This window comes from Gopherus evgoodei, chromosome 12 (assembly GCF_007399415.2).
Source record: "Gopherus evgoodei ecotype Sinaloan lineage chromosome 12, rGopEvg1_v1.p, whole genome shotgun sequence".
Lineage (NCBI taxonomy): Eukaryota > Metazoa > Chordata > Testudines > Testudinidae > Gopherus > Gopherus evgoodei.
In genome coordinates, this window is record NC_044333.1 from 1970984 (window position 1) to 1987362 (window position 16379).

At 45.7% G+C, this 16379-nt stretch overlaps 1 pseudogene; it reads right to left on the reverse strand.

Annotated features, from left to right (window-relative positions):
- Window positions 1–9643: 9643 nt before the first annotated feature.
- LOC115660480 lies at window positions 9644–16032 on the reverse strand (annotated as a pseudogene).
- Between the last annotated feature and the right edge of the window lie 347 nt (window positions 16033–16379).

The following is a 16379-nucleotide window of genomic DNA, read 5'->3' on the forward strand; positions in this document are numbered from 1 at the left end:
CTTGTATACTTAGGCTGGGAGGGTATTCACAGTGTCTGTAGCTGAAAGACTCTGTACCTATTCCATTTTAAATTTACAAAGATAATTTTTACTGTTTTTCTCTCTTTAATTAAAAGCTTTTCTTGTTTAGGAACCTGATTGTTTTTTTATTCTGGTGAGACCCCAGGGGACTGGGTCTGGATCCACCAGGGAATTGGTGGGGAGAAAGGAGGGAAGGGGGAGAGAGAGGTTATTTTCTCTCTGTGTTAGGATTACTTTCTCTCTCAGGGAGAGTCTGAGAGGGGGAGAGAGAAGGAGGGGGGAAGGTGCATTTTCCTCTCTGTTTCAAGATTCAAGGAGTTTGAATCACAGTGATCTTCCAGGGTAACCCAGGGAGGGGAAGTCTGGGAGAGGCAACAGTGAGGGAAAGGATTTACTTTCCTTGTGTTAAGATGCAGAGGGTCTGGGTCTTGGGGGTCCCCGGGCAAGGTTTTGGGGGGACCAGAGTGTACCAGGCACTGGAATTCCTGGTTGGTGGCAGCGCTACAAGTACTAAGCTGGTAATTGAGCTTAGAGGAATTCATGCTGGTACCCCGTCTTTTGGACGCTAACGTTCAGAGTGGGGAATTATACCATGACACCTCCTCTAGTGACACTTCAATCTGTGACAGTTCCTCAGATTTGTCACCTACAAAAGCCAGTTCAGGTTTGGGAATCTCCCTAACATCCTCAGCCGTGAAGACGGAAGCAAAGAATCCATTTAGTTTCTCCACAATGACTTTATCATCTTTAAGCGCTCCTTTTGCATCTCGATCATCAAGGGGCCCTACTGGTTGTTTAGCAGGCTTCCTGCTTCTGATGTACTTAAAAAACATTTAGTTATTACCTTTGGAGTTTTTGGCTAGCCGTTCTTCAAACTCCTCTTTGGCTTTTCTTATTACACTCTTGCACTTAAACTGGCAGTGTTTGTGCTCCTTTCTATTTGCCTCACTAGGATTTGACTTCCACTTTTTAAAGGAAGTCTTTTTATCTCTCACTGTTTCTTTTACATGGTTGTTAAGCCACGGTGGCTCTTTTTTAGTTCTTTTACCGTGTTTCTTAATTTGGAGTATACATTGAAGTTGGGCCTCTATTATGGTATCTTTAAAAAGCGCCCATGCAACTTGCAGGGATTTCACTGTAGTCACTGTACCTTTTGTTTAACTAACCCCCTCATTTTTGCATAGTTCCTCCTTTTGAAATTAAATGCCACAGTGTTGGGCTGTTGAGGTGTTCTTCCCCCCAGGGATGTTGAATGCTATTGTATTATGGTCACTATTTCCAAGCGGTCCTGTTATAGTTACCTCTTGGACCAGCTCCTGCGCTCCACTCAGGATTAAATCTAGAGTTGCCTCTCCCCTTGTGGGTTCCCTTACCAGCTGCTCCATGAAGCAGTCATTTAAAGTATTGAGAAATTTCATCTCTGCATTTTGTGCTAAGTGAAATGTTCCCAATCAATATGGGGATAATTGAAATCCCCCACTATTATTGGGTTCTTAATTTTGATAGCCTCTCTAATTTCCCTTAGCATTTCATCATCTCTATTACTGGCCTGGTCAGGTGGTCGATAATAGATCACTAATGTTATATTTTTATTAGAGCATGAAATTTCTATCCATAGCGATTCTATGGAACATGTGGATTCACTTAAGATTTTTACTTCATTTGAATCTACATTTTCTTTCACCTATAATGCCACTCCCCCCCAGCACGACCTGTTCTGTCCTTCCAGTCAGCTGGTGATGTTTTAAATGTAACGAGCTGGGGCATGTAAAGGCCAACTGTCCCAAGAACCCCAACAGGTTACAGTTCATTGCACTGAGGTCACACCAAAGGTCCTCAGTTCCAGATGCCTCTAAGATAGCCTCAGAGTGAAGGGAAACTGTAAGTGTGGGTGGGAAGAAGGTTACAGATTGGAGGGATACTGGAGCACAGGTGTCAGCTATCCACCAATCCTTAGTGGACCCCAAATTCATCAACCCAAAGAAGCAAGTAATGATTCAACCTTTCCAGTCTACCTTTTTTGACTTGCTGTGACGAAGTGGGGGGTTTCTTGAGGTTTTCTGTGTTTTCCCGTGGTTTGCATACACAGGGGTGGGACTCAATGTCCCTGGGTGTTACTGGTTTAACGAGGTGATGGGAGAGGGAGTTTGTTGTTAAAGAGGACCAGAGAGGGACTTGGGACCCCAGCCAATGGCCTGGGGGACGGAGACCCCGGTGACTGGTGACCTGGTGACCCGGAGACCCAGCTCAGGAGACACAGCCGGTTCTGGCTAGTGGGAGGACAATGGGCTGCAGAGAGAGGACCCCGGTGACCTGACCAGCTGGTTCCAGCCAGAGGAGAGCTGAGAGGAGAGAAGACCCAGGTCCTCCTGTTTACAACCTTGTGTACCTGGAGAAAAGACAATGGACAGAGGCGGGGTTTGGGGCTGGGGATATCAGAGGCCTAGCTGTGAAGCAGGGGGGCGTGGGACTGGCGAGGGGAAGCAGGCAGAGCCCACCTGGCTGCAGGGGAGACTGGAATGTGCTGTGATTGAGAGAGACCAGGTCTGAGGCCCCAAGAGTTTCCTATGCTGTGTTCAACTCTCAATAAACCCTCTTGTTTTATGCTGGCTGAGAGTCACTCCGGTCTAGAGAACAGGGTTGCATCAACCCCTTTCGGGGGTGAGGAGGTGCAGGGGGTCCAGATCGTGTGGACTCCCTGAGGGGGCCCATGGTGAGAAACAGGTACGCTAAGGCTCAGAGAGGTGCAGCTCTAGGAGGTGGAAGGGCCTGATCCTGAGAGAGAGTGGACCCCTGAGAAGGGCTGTCGCACTGAAAAGGGCACCCCCCACGGACCGCACAGGGCCACAAGCGGGCACGGTCTGTGAGTCCATGACACTTGCCTACAGCCAAGTTCCCTGACCAGTACAAGGGCTGTTCAAGAATGTGGACTTTTGCAGTCTATAATGATTATCCCATTCCCAGGCTGCTGGGGGAAGACTTGGCCAACTATGTGAAGCTAGCCAAGAGGTCACCCTCAGCCAGGCTAAGCAAGCCTTCACACATATCCCTGTCCCTGAGCCTTTTACAAGGGCCTAGTCTGTGTTACCAGAGCCCCAGACTGAGCTAATAGAACCCTAACAGCACTCATCCCAATAGTGGGGGAAGGAAGGGATTTTTGTTGGGGTGTTCTTATACTGTGTGGAGGCTGAATCAGAGCTGATGCTTGCCATTTGTCCTGAAAGTGCTCTGAATTGCAGCCATCCTTAGATTCTGTGGCAGGGAGTTCTCTAGTCACTGGATGGCTGCTGGAAAGGTTCCATGTCCCACTCACACTAGTTTCATCTTGCCCACTGGGAGTTTCACCATCCCTCAGGAAGTCGTGACTGTGGTGAGATGAACAGTTTCTGAGATGGTGGTCGCTGCCCAGGGAAAGCTTTGAAGCTGAAGACCTGGATGTGGTAATCATCTGCCATTTGACAGGCAGCCAGTGCTGCTGTTGCAGCTCTGATGCAATGTGATCCTATCATCTTGTATAATCCTCAAGAGAATTGCTGCATTTGCACCAGCTCGTGAGACAATGGATTGCTATGACTAAGTCGGTATGTGCAAGGACACAATGTAGTCTGCTCAGCCAGAATAGAATGCTGCTCCTTTGAGTAGTAGCCCTATGGATTCTCCACTTCAGGTGCACATGCACCTCTCAAGCCTTTGATTGGAGATTTTTAGCTAGCAGTATCTGTTCAGCGCACGTGTATGTCCTACGCTTCCTCGTGGCAGACACTGAGCCTATTCCGGGGTATGCAGTTGAACTAAACTAACTGCCTGACTAACCTAATTGCCTTCTATGATGAGATAACTGGCTCTGTGGATGAGGGGAAAGCAGTGGATGTGTTATTCCTTGACTTTAGCAAAGCTTTTCATACGGTCTCCCACAGTATTCTTGCCAGCAAGTTAAACAAATATGGGCTGGATGAATGGACTATAAGGTGGATAGAAAGCTGGCTAGATCATCAGGCTCAGTGGGTAGTGATCAACGGCTCGACGTCTAGTTGACAGCCAGTTTCAAGCACAGTGCCCCAAGGGTTGGTCCTGGGGCCAGTTTTGTTCAATATCTTCATTAATGATCTGGAGGATGGCATAGGCTGCACCATCAGCAAGTTTGCTGATGACACTAAACTGGGAGGAGTGATAGATATGGTGGAGGGTAGAGATAGGATACAGAGCGACCTAGACAAATTAGAGGATTGGGCCAAAAGAAATCTGATGAGGTTCAACAAAGACAAGTGCAGAGTCCTGCACTTAGGAAGGAAGAATCCCATGGACTGCTACAGAGTAGGGACCGAGTGGCTAGGCAGCAGTTCTGCAGAAAAGAACCCCTAGGGGTTACAGTGGACGAGAAGGTGGATATGAGTCAAAAATGTGCCCTTGTTGCCAAGAAGTCTAATGACATAAATCAGAGCATTGCCAGCAGATCGAGGGACATGATCATTCCCCTCTATTTGACATTGGTGAGGCCTCATCTGGAATATTGTGTCCAGTTTTGAGCCCCACACTACAAGAAAGATGTGGAAAAATTGGGAAGAGTCTGGCGGAGGGCAACAAAAATGATTAGGGGGCTGGAGCACATGACTTATGAGAAGAGGCTGAGGGAACTGGGATTGTTTAGTTTGCAGAAGAGAAGAATGAGGGGCGATTTGATAGCTGCATTCAACTACCTGAAAGGAGGTTCCAAAGAGGATGGATCTAGACAGTTCTCAGTGGTAGCAGATGACAGAACAAGGAGTAAAGATCTCAAGTTGCCGTGGGGGAGGTTTAGGTTGGATATTAGGAAAAACTTTTTCACTAGGAGGGTGGTGAAGCACTGGAATGAGTTACTTAGGGAGGTGGTAGAATCTCCTTCCTTAGATGTTTTTAAGGTCAGGCTTGACTAAGCCCTGGCTGGGATGATTTAGTTGGGGATTGGTCCTGCTTTGAGCAGGGGGTTGGACTAGATGACCTCCTGAGGTCCCTTCCAACCCTGATATTCTATGTTTCTATGATTGTTTCCTCTGTTCCTTCTCTAGTGCCTTGTCCAGAAGTGGAACAAGAATATGTCCAACTAGAGTAGTGGTTCTCAAAGTGGTTCCTTATTGACTGCACAGGGGGTTCACAAAATATGAAAAAAATAAAAAAATTTTCACTGCACATCTGTATTGGCTAATGATTAAAACTGACAAATTTAGTATTTCTGTTTATATTCCATGTTGCATGAACGATGCAGCAATACTCACATTGGATAAGCATCAATGGAAAAAATCTCAGTGCTTTGCAACAGAAAATCAGAAGGGATGTCTGTCAGATGTCTTTGATGGGTGGTGTCAGACGCCACCGGTGTGGTGCTCTGCTCTGTTCAATGTTGATAACAGTTGGCTGCGTGGATGTGTTCCCTCTGTGTGCTGCCCCGGCTCTGCACAGATAGCTGACACAGGAGATCCCGAGAGAACCCCCAATGACCACAGACTCCGATAAGGTACGAAAGCACCTGGCCAGGTTTATTGTCAAACAACGCACAGTAATAGTTTTCAGCAGACACTACAAGACATACTACGAATATGTGCTCCCTGACAATGGACACAGCTCAGTCGGTGGTGGGGCTTTCCACTGCCCTCTAGGTTTGACAAAGACACAGCCTCAGGGATATATTCTTATACACAGGTACAAACAAGTTATACATCAGTCTTGACATATTGAGGTACAACCCCCCCTACGCAGTAAGGTGCCGCCTCTCACCTTGCACATATTGGTTCGAATAAAACAACTCTATCCATTATATTACCCTTTTGCCCATCTTTAGGAGGGGTCAGCCTGTTCCTTGTTACCCGTGTGGAATGTGCAAGTATCTGAGTGTTCTTGTCCTTTTAAGTCTGTATCTTCTTGCAGCATCAGCCCTTTCCTTGCCAGGTTCTGTGAGCAGAGCCTGCCTCTGGCTCACAGCTTCACTTTGCTTTATGTTAGCAAAGTCTTGACCATTACTTTAGTTCAGGCCTTAGGCCTATGATACAAGGGTTTATGTTTCAGGGCCTCATCCTACTATATGAGAAGTAATGTCCGTCAGATGACTGAGATGTCTTGGATGGATGGAAGTGGAATATATTTTTACAGTGTGAGAGCAAATTATATTGAAGATGGATACTTTCTTCTTTGAATGTTTGCTCATGTCCATTCCAGGCTAGGTGTGGTGCAGGCCACAGGCAGAGTTGTCAGAGAGATTTCCCTCAGTGGTATCTGTAGGACCTGCTCTAGAGCCAGATATAAGGGGGTGCTGCTGGCCACTCATCCTCTCAGTTCCTTCTTATCACCCAGGATGGTTGCCTGGAATGATCCTTCTTCGAGTGATTGCTCATATCAATTCCAATTAGGTGTGCGTGCGCTGCGTTCACAGCAGTCAGAAGGTTTTTCCCCTAGGAGTACCCATCAGGTTTGTCTGGGTTCCCCCTTGGGTCGTGCCTTAATGGCGCTAAATATAGGGCCCTACTGACCCACCACCACTCCAGTTCCTTCTTACTGCCTGTGACGGTTAGCCAGAACGCTCATGTCTCTTGCTTTTTCTTCGAGTGCTAGCACATGTCCATTCCATATTAGGTGTGTGTGCTTGTCACATGCACTGGTGCCGGATGTTTTTCCTTCAGCAGTATCCGTGTGGGACCAGCTCTGGTGCCCTCTGGAGTGGCAGGTACATGCCGCAGTATAAGGGGTGCCGCCAGCCCCTCCACCCTCAGTTCCTTCTTGCCACCAATGACAGTGCTGGAACGTCTGCTGCTTCGGCTAGCATTGTTGTGTTCTCCATTCTTGCAAACTTTACAAAACCTGCAATATAGTTGTATATAGTCGAGGATAGAGTTCATTGGAGCTGTGCTCGACTTGACCTGTGCCAGAGTGTTCCTGCTACTAGAAAGGTTCCAGACCTTGGCTGACCTCATTGCGGAAGTCTCTGTGTTCCACCTAAGGATGAGATAGTGTGATGGTTCCCTTTTGAGTGGTAGCAGGGGGCAGGCAGCCCTGGGCACACCGGCCGAAATCCACAATCATTATCAGTTCAAAGTTCTTCTGTTCAGCCTGTCAGTGCCTCCTCGAATGTTTACTAAGTGCATGGTAGCTGTGGCCGTGTTCCTACACAAGAGTCAGGTGTAGGTGTTTCCGTACCTCAGTGACTGACTAATCAGGGGCCATTCCAAGGGCCGGTCCACAAGAGCTACTTCGGATGACTTGGGACTTCTACCTCAATGTACAGAAATCACGACCGTCTCCAGCACCTGAACCTCAAGTTCATAGATTCATAGACTCTAGGACTGGAAGGGACCTCGAGAGGTCATCGAGTCCAGTCCCCTGCCCTCATGGCAGGACCAAATACTGTCTAGACCATGCCTGATAGACATTTATCTAACCTACTCTTAAATATCTCCAGAGATGGAGATTCTACAAACTCGTTAGGCAATTTATTCCAGTGTTTAACTACCCTGACAGTTAGGAACTTTTTCCTAATGTCCAACCTAAATCTCCCTTGCTGCAGTTTAAGCCCATTGCTTCTTGTTCTATCATTGGAGGCTAAGGTGAACAAGTGTTCTCCCTCCTCCTGATGACACCCTTTTAGATATCTGAAAAGTGCTATCATGTCCCCTCTCAGTCTTCTCTTTTCCAAACTAAATAAACCCAATTCTTTCAGCCTTCCTTCATAGGTCATGTTCTCAAGACCTTTAATCATTCTTGTTGCTCTTCTCTGGACCCTCTCCAATTTCTCCACATCTTTCTTGAAATGCGGTGCCCGGAACTGGACACAATACTCCAGTTGAGGCCTAACCAGCGCAGAGTAGAGCGGAAGAATAACTTCTCGTGTCTTGTTTACAACACACCTGTTAATGCATCCCAGAATTACTTTTTTTGCAACAGTATCACACTGTTGACTCATATTTAGCTTGTGGTCCACTATGACCCCTAGATCTCTTTCTGCCATACTCCTTCCTTGACAGTCTCTTCCCATTCTGTATGTGTGAATCTGATTGTTCCTTCCTAAGTGAAGCACTTTGCATTTGTCTTTATTGAACTTCATCCGGTTTACCTCAGACCATTTCTCCAATTTGTCCAGATCATTTTGAATTTTGACCCTGTCCTCCAAAGCAGTTGCAATCCCTCCCAGTTTGGTATCGCCTGCAAACCTAATAAGTGTATTTTCTATGCCAACATCTAAGTCGTTGATGAAGATATTGAACAGAGCCGGTCCCAAAACAGACCCCTGCGGAACCCCACTTGTTATACCTTTCCAGCAGGATTGGGAGCCATTAATAACTACTCTCAGAGTACGGTTATCCAGTCAGTTATGCACCCACCTTATAGTAGCCCTATCTAAATTGTATTTGCCTAGTTTATCACTTCACCTCACGGTGTGGAAGCTCCATGGTTGAACCTGACAGAACTTGCCTGTTCGGCTCCAGTCAGACAAGTCCTCCTTGGCAGTAGGAAACCCTTCACTAGGGCTATCTACCTAGCCAAATGGAAAAGATTCACAATTTGTCCTTCCCAATATCTCCAGTCTCCAACATGTTTGTTGATACCACTTCAAACAGCAAGGGCTTTCCAGGTCATAGATTCATAGATTCTAGGACTGGAAGGGACCTTGAGAGGTCATCAAGTCCAGTCTCCTGCCCTCATGGCAGGACCAAATACTGTCTAGACCATGCCTGATAGACATTTATCTAACCTACTCTTAAATACCTCCAGAGATGGAGTTTCTACAACCTCCTTAGGCAATTTATTCCAGTGTTTAATCACCCTGACAGTTAGGAACTTTTTCCTAATGTCCAACCTAAATCTCCCTTGCTGCAGTTTAAGCCCATTGCTGCTTGTTCTATGGTTAGAGGCTAAGGTGAACAAGTTTTCTCCCTCCTCCGATGTCACCCTTTTAGATACCTGAAAAGTGCTATCATGTCCCCTCTCAGTCTTCTCTTTTCCAAACTGAACAAACCCAATTCTTTCAGCCTTCCTTCATAGGTCATGTCCCCAAGGGACTCCTCCCCGCCTTGCTCCCAGCCCAAGGGCCCACCTTCTGCCAAGTGAAGGGAAATCTGTTCTCACTGGGAAAGATGGTGTTTGGAGTCACATGAGCAAGTTACATGTCCACCACCCCAACCCCTATTCTAGTTAGAACCTTCATAGGAAAAGTCCATTAAGTGTAGACACATGTTTTCCAGGGTCCATTGTGAGCTAAGTGTTCCTTAATGGGCCATTCACCTTGACTCGTTTCTTTATGTGCTGGCTAAATACCTTGTGGGCGTTACCACAGGAGCAAACATGTAATAACCAGAGCTAATATTCCTAACTTCAAATACCAAGATGATACATGAATAGAAATAGCATAATCATAAGTACCAGCTATTTCACCTACATAACTATTTCCAAAAGAGATTCTGAAAACTCACACCCTGTACCTGAGACCTTATGTGCCAGCACCATGCCCCCCTGGGGTTTTGTTATCTGTTATGTAATAACAGAGATGGAGCCAGTGACATGACTCTGTTTAACCTAAAAGGGAGAGGTTAATTTTTAGCTATTTTTTTTTCCAGAGAGACTGGTTATCTGTTTGTTATAAAATAAAGAACAGGAAATTATTTACATGGTGGAAAAAGATTTCAGCACTTTAGTGGAATGGACAACTTCATGATACTGCAGCCACTTGAGAAATTTAGTCCACATACTTTCCAAGAATGTCACCATCTCTAAATAAGTAATACTCCTTCTCTTCCAGTACTACTTTAGTACCGCCATATTCTGGTAGCAGAATCTTCTCACCAACTTTGACACTAACTGGCTGAATTTCTCCACTCTTTCCTTTGGATCCCGATCCAACTGCCACTACTGTTGCTTGTAGCACTTTTCCTTGAGATTTTTCCAGAAGCATGATGCCTCCTTTGGTTACAGTCTCAGCTGCACATCTTTCAACCAGAACACGGTCAAACAGGGGAAGAAACTTCCTAATGCTTTCCCTGCCATGGCGCACCGAGTCCCTCCGCTCACCGCCCTGTGACTTGCTGAGCGCTGCACACCCTCACATGACTGAGCCTTTAGTCAGTGAGGGCATGCTGGCTGGCACAAATTCAGGTTAACAGGCTTCAGTGTTCCTTTGCAGTTATCAGGTTTATGAACATTAAAAGTTATAGCAGCAAAGAATCCTGTGGCACCTTATAGACTAACAGACGTTTTGGAGCATGAGCTTTCGTGGGGATGCATGTATTCACCCATGAAAGCTCATGCTCCAAAATGTGTGTTAGTCTGTAAGGTGCCATGGGACTCTTCGCTGCTTTTACAGATCCAGACTAACACGGCTACCCCTCTGATAATTAAAAGTTATGTGCTGAGGTGGTTTAAAGCATAACACAGCTTTTTAGGTTTGCCAATCTGTGAACCTCTGCCTCTTTGAGATTTTATTAATAATAATAATTATTATTATTTTGCTGGTCATAATGTGGGAGAGTATCCACTCTTCCCTCTGCTCATGAGGGTACCTATGTGTTTTGTGGCACTCTTCTGAACACCAGTTGGAAAGAATTTTTTTTCAGTAAGCGTGGACTGATTCTTTTCTCTTAGAAGGCACGTCATTTTGTCAGGTACACAGTGATTAACATAGAAAATAATTGGGGCTGTTAAACTCTTCAAATTCCACAGAAAATTAAATTCAACTCTGTTTTCCAATGCAGTGATGAAATCGGTGTTCGTATATACAAACATCAATATGTAGCATTCAGTCTCTTTTGATGGAATATGGGAGTTGGATGAGGAGCTGTTTCAGAATATGTCTGACTAATTAAAAGACAAATTTTAAGTAGAACTGTATCCTAAACTGCACTATGGTATTGTACCCAAACACTGCATTTCAATAGGAGATTCAACTTCCTTTCTAGGAACAGAACAGACTCCTGAAACTCTTACCACAAAAGCAGTCCCTAGACATGCAAATAGTCCTATTGTCTTCAATGGGATTGATCAAATGATTAAGGATTTACAGGATTAGGTTCCAAGTTTGTAAATTATTCTGGATAAAATTGGCAACGCCTGAGTTGTCAGATCAGAAGGAGCTTCATTTGAATAAAGGTGAGCAGATGCGTGTTCAGTCTTAGCTCCATTGCTAAGATGAGGAACATATTTTCTGCAAAGTTCTTGGCAGATTCCTGAGGCTGCTGGTTTAAAGCTGTCAGTGTCCAGCATTATAATCTTCACTTCTAGTTCTCTCACCCACAACGCTGGAAAATGAGGCATTTGTTTTCTTTGTTTTGCTGCTCCAGTTCTGGTTAGCAAAATGCATGTTAGACTAGTTTGGCTGCAAAGAAGAATTCTACGAACACTGGGGACAATATCTGATTCCTGTGTGGCTGCAGAGCTGGGCTGACATCAGAATCCAAACACCCTCTGGGCAGTGAGCAGAGGCATTCCTCGAATGATTCGAACTTGATGTGATGCAGTATGAATGTCATGGATAATTCAGGCCAATGGGGAGAAACAAAATAAAAAACACAGTTTTATTTAAACACCTTCCGACCCCTCTTCCTTCCACTCTTGAGGACTCCTGACCAACTTAGCAGCACAATACATATGCTAACAAATTTAAGCAAAGCCTTTGTTTAAGTATGTTAGCTTATGTATTGTACTGTTAAAGCCATATAAAGAATGAACGCCCTCCCTAGCAGCATTCTGCTCCTTTATGGAGCAGAGTGCAGGGCCCCCCGCACCATCTCTTGCAGCTACTGTGTACTGGCAGGTGGGAGAAATAGGTTAGACATTGTGAGGCGCTCAGATACTATGGTAATGGGCCCACATAAGTACCACAGGTAGAGTGGGTACTTTTCTGTAGCACTGTTCTCCCTTGCCTTGGTTTTGGCTCCTTCTTTTCACCTATCCCCCCGACATCTCCCTCTTTTTTGATTGTGACCTTGGCTGTATTTCTTCTATTCTGATAATATTGCTTGTTCCCTGTGGTCTCTTTTCACCATCCCCATGCAGTGGGATTCCTGTTTTACAGATCTGGGAACTGGATTGCCTGGCAATGCTTTCAAGCTCATCAGAGGACTTGAGATCCTTTATTTAATTTAATTACCAGTCCTTTCTTGTCTTAATCACCCTGCCTCTGTTTATAAAGACTTCTTGGTCCTGGGACACAGGCTGGGAGCAGCACCTCTCCTCTGCAGAATTCATTCCATTCCACACTCCAGGCTGCCCTGCAATTAAGAGCTGTGCCTGGGGCTTGGGCATGCACTGCGAGCAGATCTGCTGTGTGAAACTCAGAGCAGGGGCAGAAGCCCTTTAAAACCCCCTAAATGGCACCCCTAAATGTTCAGGCCAACTTTTGGTAGCTAACAGGGCTGTGTTTACTCAACACAAAATGTAAACTACAACCTGCTTTGTGACTTTCCTTGTGACTCAGAGAGAGAGATTACCATATTTGTTTTAGGATTAAACATATTTTGAGACCTCTTTGGGATTACGTTTTATTTCCAGTTTGGCTGATGTATGAGCTTAGTATCGTAGCTTCAGGAGTATAAGCAAAGAGGAAGGTGGAATGGGGTGAATTACCTTTCTTAGAAGTGGAATGTGTTAAGGTATCAATAGGGAGGCCATTTGCTTTCTTTTCCTTCAACTCTATTTCTCTTTAACTGTAACTACAATAAATAGAGTTTGTAAGAACCCAGAGCTCCTTGAGAGATGATTCTTGCCTTTAGCTTGGCTTAGTGCCTGAGCCCAAGTTGTCTGTTTTCTAATGGGATTACTTTGTAACTTCTAAGTAAAAGCATATCAAAATTGTATATTCAGAGTACTCGAAGGCTTTCCTGTCACCATCTCCCTGGTTCTTGTCACGCAGACAGAAAGCTGAAGACCAGAAGTCCAAAATACAGGCAATGCAATGTTTATTGAGGTTAGTTTCCAGTGTCCCATAACCCTGATGCTGCAGAGCTTTGTCTCCCAGTGTCCCGCCCCACCACTCATCAGGAGGCATAATTATGCCTGAAATGCACACCCACAGTCCCACCCCTTACAACTTATGGTCATGTTCCATCTGGGGGGGTCATGGGTCTGGGGTCTTTGTCCCACCTCTTTTGTACCCCATGGGAGGGGTAAGGAGTGAGGTTGCACTACCGTCAGAGAGAGGCATTTTTTTGGCCTTTTAGTGTTTTATACCTTCGCCCCAGTCCCCCTTTGCCCATCCTAACTGGTTGCTTGATCTTTCCGTGAGATAGGAGTTGAGGCAACCTTAAAGTGTGCGCTGCAGTACCACGTACACTGCCCTTATCAGTTCCCATTATGCTAACAAACCCATCTGGCTAGGCAGAAGCAACATATACAGTGTCTTTGTCCTTCATTTACACATGAGTAAAGTTCATACATATTAGTAAGAATGTATGGGTATCAAAAAGGCAAACAAAACTCAAAATACTATCTTAGCTGAAAATACAGGCCTGAAGCCTACACTGGCTCGAGCAATCCTAACACAGATGTCCAATCTTTAGATACCTCAAAGTTCCGAGTGACTCTGACAGCAGTTTCCAACAGTGCAGGCATTTTTGTTTTCACGTTTATGTTGAACAAAATGTCACCAGGTGACAGCCTATGCTTCATTGGGGCCATTCTGTAATTTAACAGTGCTAAATATGGATCAGAGTCTGACTCCACGTTCCTTTCCATAGGCATGTTATTATTTTAACACAGTTTCCTGCCAACCTGTTGAATTGGGAATAATGGGGAGTAGCGGTTGCACGTCTAAACCCGTTCGTCAATGAGAACTGCTTAAACTCATGTCCACTAAACTATGGCCCATGTCGGACATTACTCTATTAGGTATACTGTATATAATAAAAATAGATTTGATATGCACAATGACCTGTTTAGCTTTAGTATATCTAGTAAGGCAACCTCAGAGAAGTGAGTCTAATAGTCAAGTACATAGTTTTTTCCTGCCTAAAGAAACAAATCTATTTCTACTTTGCTTCAGGGGCCAGTTTTTCCAGTGCCACCAACATGGGCTGTTTCGCTTGCGCTGACCTGTATTTTGGCATGTGAGACAAGTCTGACAGCTTTCTCAAGTTTGCTGTTGTTTGAGGCTGGGATAAAATGTGTCTGGCCCTTCTCTTAGATTTTCCAATCCCTAAATGATCTGCATGTATCCTTGAAAGCATATTTTTCTGTAACACCTTAGGAAACCTTGTCCTGGTGCCTTTAAATAAAATCCCATCTACCCCTTAAATTGATTATATGGACTGAGAATATGATCTCCTGGCTACCCAATGCTAATAGCCTTAGGCTATGTGTACACTGCAGCAGTGACTGATGTCCACGCTACTCTCCTTGGGTCGGTGGTGCACAGCCTCACCAGGAGCGCTTCCACCAAGCTAAGAGGGGCAGTGCAGTGTGGAAAGCCAAGAGCCCGGTCTCTCAGCTCTGCTGGCAGCTCCCTGCCGGAAGCCCTGATGCCGCTCAGGTTGCCCTTCCGCTGGCCTCCCCATTTCGCATCAGGATCAAGGTGAAGCCACTGGGGGCTTCCCACATCGCCATCCCCCACCAGGAGTGGGGGGAAGCCACCAAGAGCTTCTTGCCTCCTGTGGAGAGGGGGGTCCAGCTGTTGCAGCTTCTCACACCCTCCCTCTCCTGCCCATTGCCCCACTGGGAGCCCCTCATCCATGTCAGTTTCAGAGCTCCTGTGGTCTGAAATTGACAAGAGAGCCCATGTTCCCAGCTGGGAGTGGGGTGGAGAAGCCACCCTGGATTCTCACCCCAGCTCCCTGCTGGGAGTTGGGTCCAGCCTCCCAGTTCTCCAGAGGACCCAGGGGCAACTGGTCTGTGCCATGAAATTGACAAGAATGAGAGCCAAAAGCTGATGCAAACAATGTTGTGTCTCCACAGTAACAGTGTCACCCTAACTACACCAACATAAACCCTATGCCTCTTGTTGAGTTGGCTTTATTATGTTGGCATAGTTATGTCGAGGATCTCTCTTATCCCAGACCGCTCAGGTTTCGTTGTCCGACTGCAAAGAGACAGGCAATGACCAGCAGGAATCCGACTATCAAGTTCTTTATTGTAGCATGCCATGCAACAGAGAACTGCCCATCTCACTCCATACAGAACCAGCCCCCCTTCACAAATTCAAACTGCTTTTTATTAGCTATTCCGTCGCGTCATCACTTACGTCGCATCATCACTGTACCTTCCCAGCATTTGTTCCCAACATACAAAACGAAGAACAACTGTTACTTCTTGATAACTTCATGCTTAGTACAAAAAAGAATACATGTTCCTTTAAAAAGTGTCTGTAAGCATTTTTCTTTCCCAGCCTCTACAGGCATTCTCTTATCTAGCAAGGTCACACAGATGTCTGTGCTGGCCTGTCTATCCCAGCCAGTAAAGTAACCACTAGTCCTTGCTGTGTTATTGCTAAGCTGAACTGGGGTGCTAAGCAGAACTAGGCCAGAACCACACTCATCAATTCCCCCCTTTGTTCCTAGAGGACCCACTAAGGAGACTCGAGGAACACAACTTAGATTACATGATAAAGTAGCATACCCAGCACGAAATGTTATTCAGTGCTGGCATATGGGCTTTCATTTCATGAGCAAAGCGAATAAAGGCCTTATATTCATCTCCCCTAGTTAATCCCACCACCACAAAAGAAAAACAACAAACAATACACAAATGAGTGCACCAGCCCCCAGGTGACTATTTGCTGCCATTCCTTGGAGAATGGGCACCAGTATACTTCTTATTGAGCTTTAGCATCAGGGCACCCAAAGGGGTAACAGTCCATGTGTCCTCAGCAGGGAGATCGTCTGCTTCTGGCTCACCCGGTTCATGGTGGGATGAACGTGCATGGCTCGCTCGAAGTCCGATGCCGTCTGCTTCTGGGGAACCCTTTACCAGGTCGGGCTCCCTAGCGAGGCTCCGTTTGACTCTGGTATGATGAATCCAAGTGGGAAGTTCATTGACCCGAACAGCAGTAGGGCTCACCAGGATCATCTCGACCGGTCCTAGCCACTGGGGTTGAAGAGGAGTCTTTCGGTAAGCTTTGATCCACACTGGGTCACCTGGCAAAATAGAATGAACAGCTTCCCACAATGGTAAAGATTGAGACTGTGCTGAGTACTGTTGTAATGTTGTTAAATGCTGCTGCAATGCTTTTACATAAGCTTCTGTTTCACAAGTCAGATCAGTGTCACTAGGTATTGAAACCAGAGAAGTAAAAATAGGTGGTACATGTCCAAAAAGTATCTCGAAGGGCGCTAGTTTAGTCCTAGAATTCGGGGTAGTCTGGACAATATACAAGGCCAGAGGAAGAACTCTAGTCCATTTCATCTTGAGTTCCT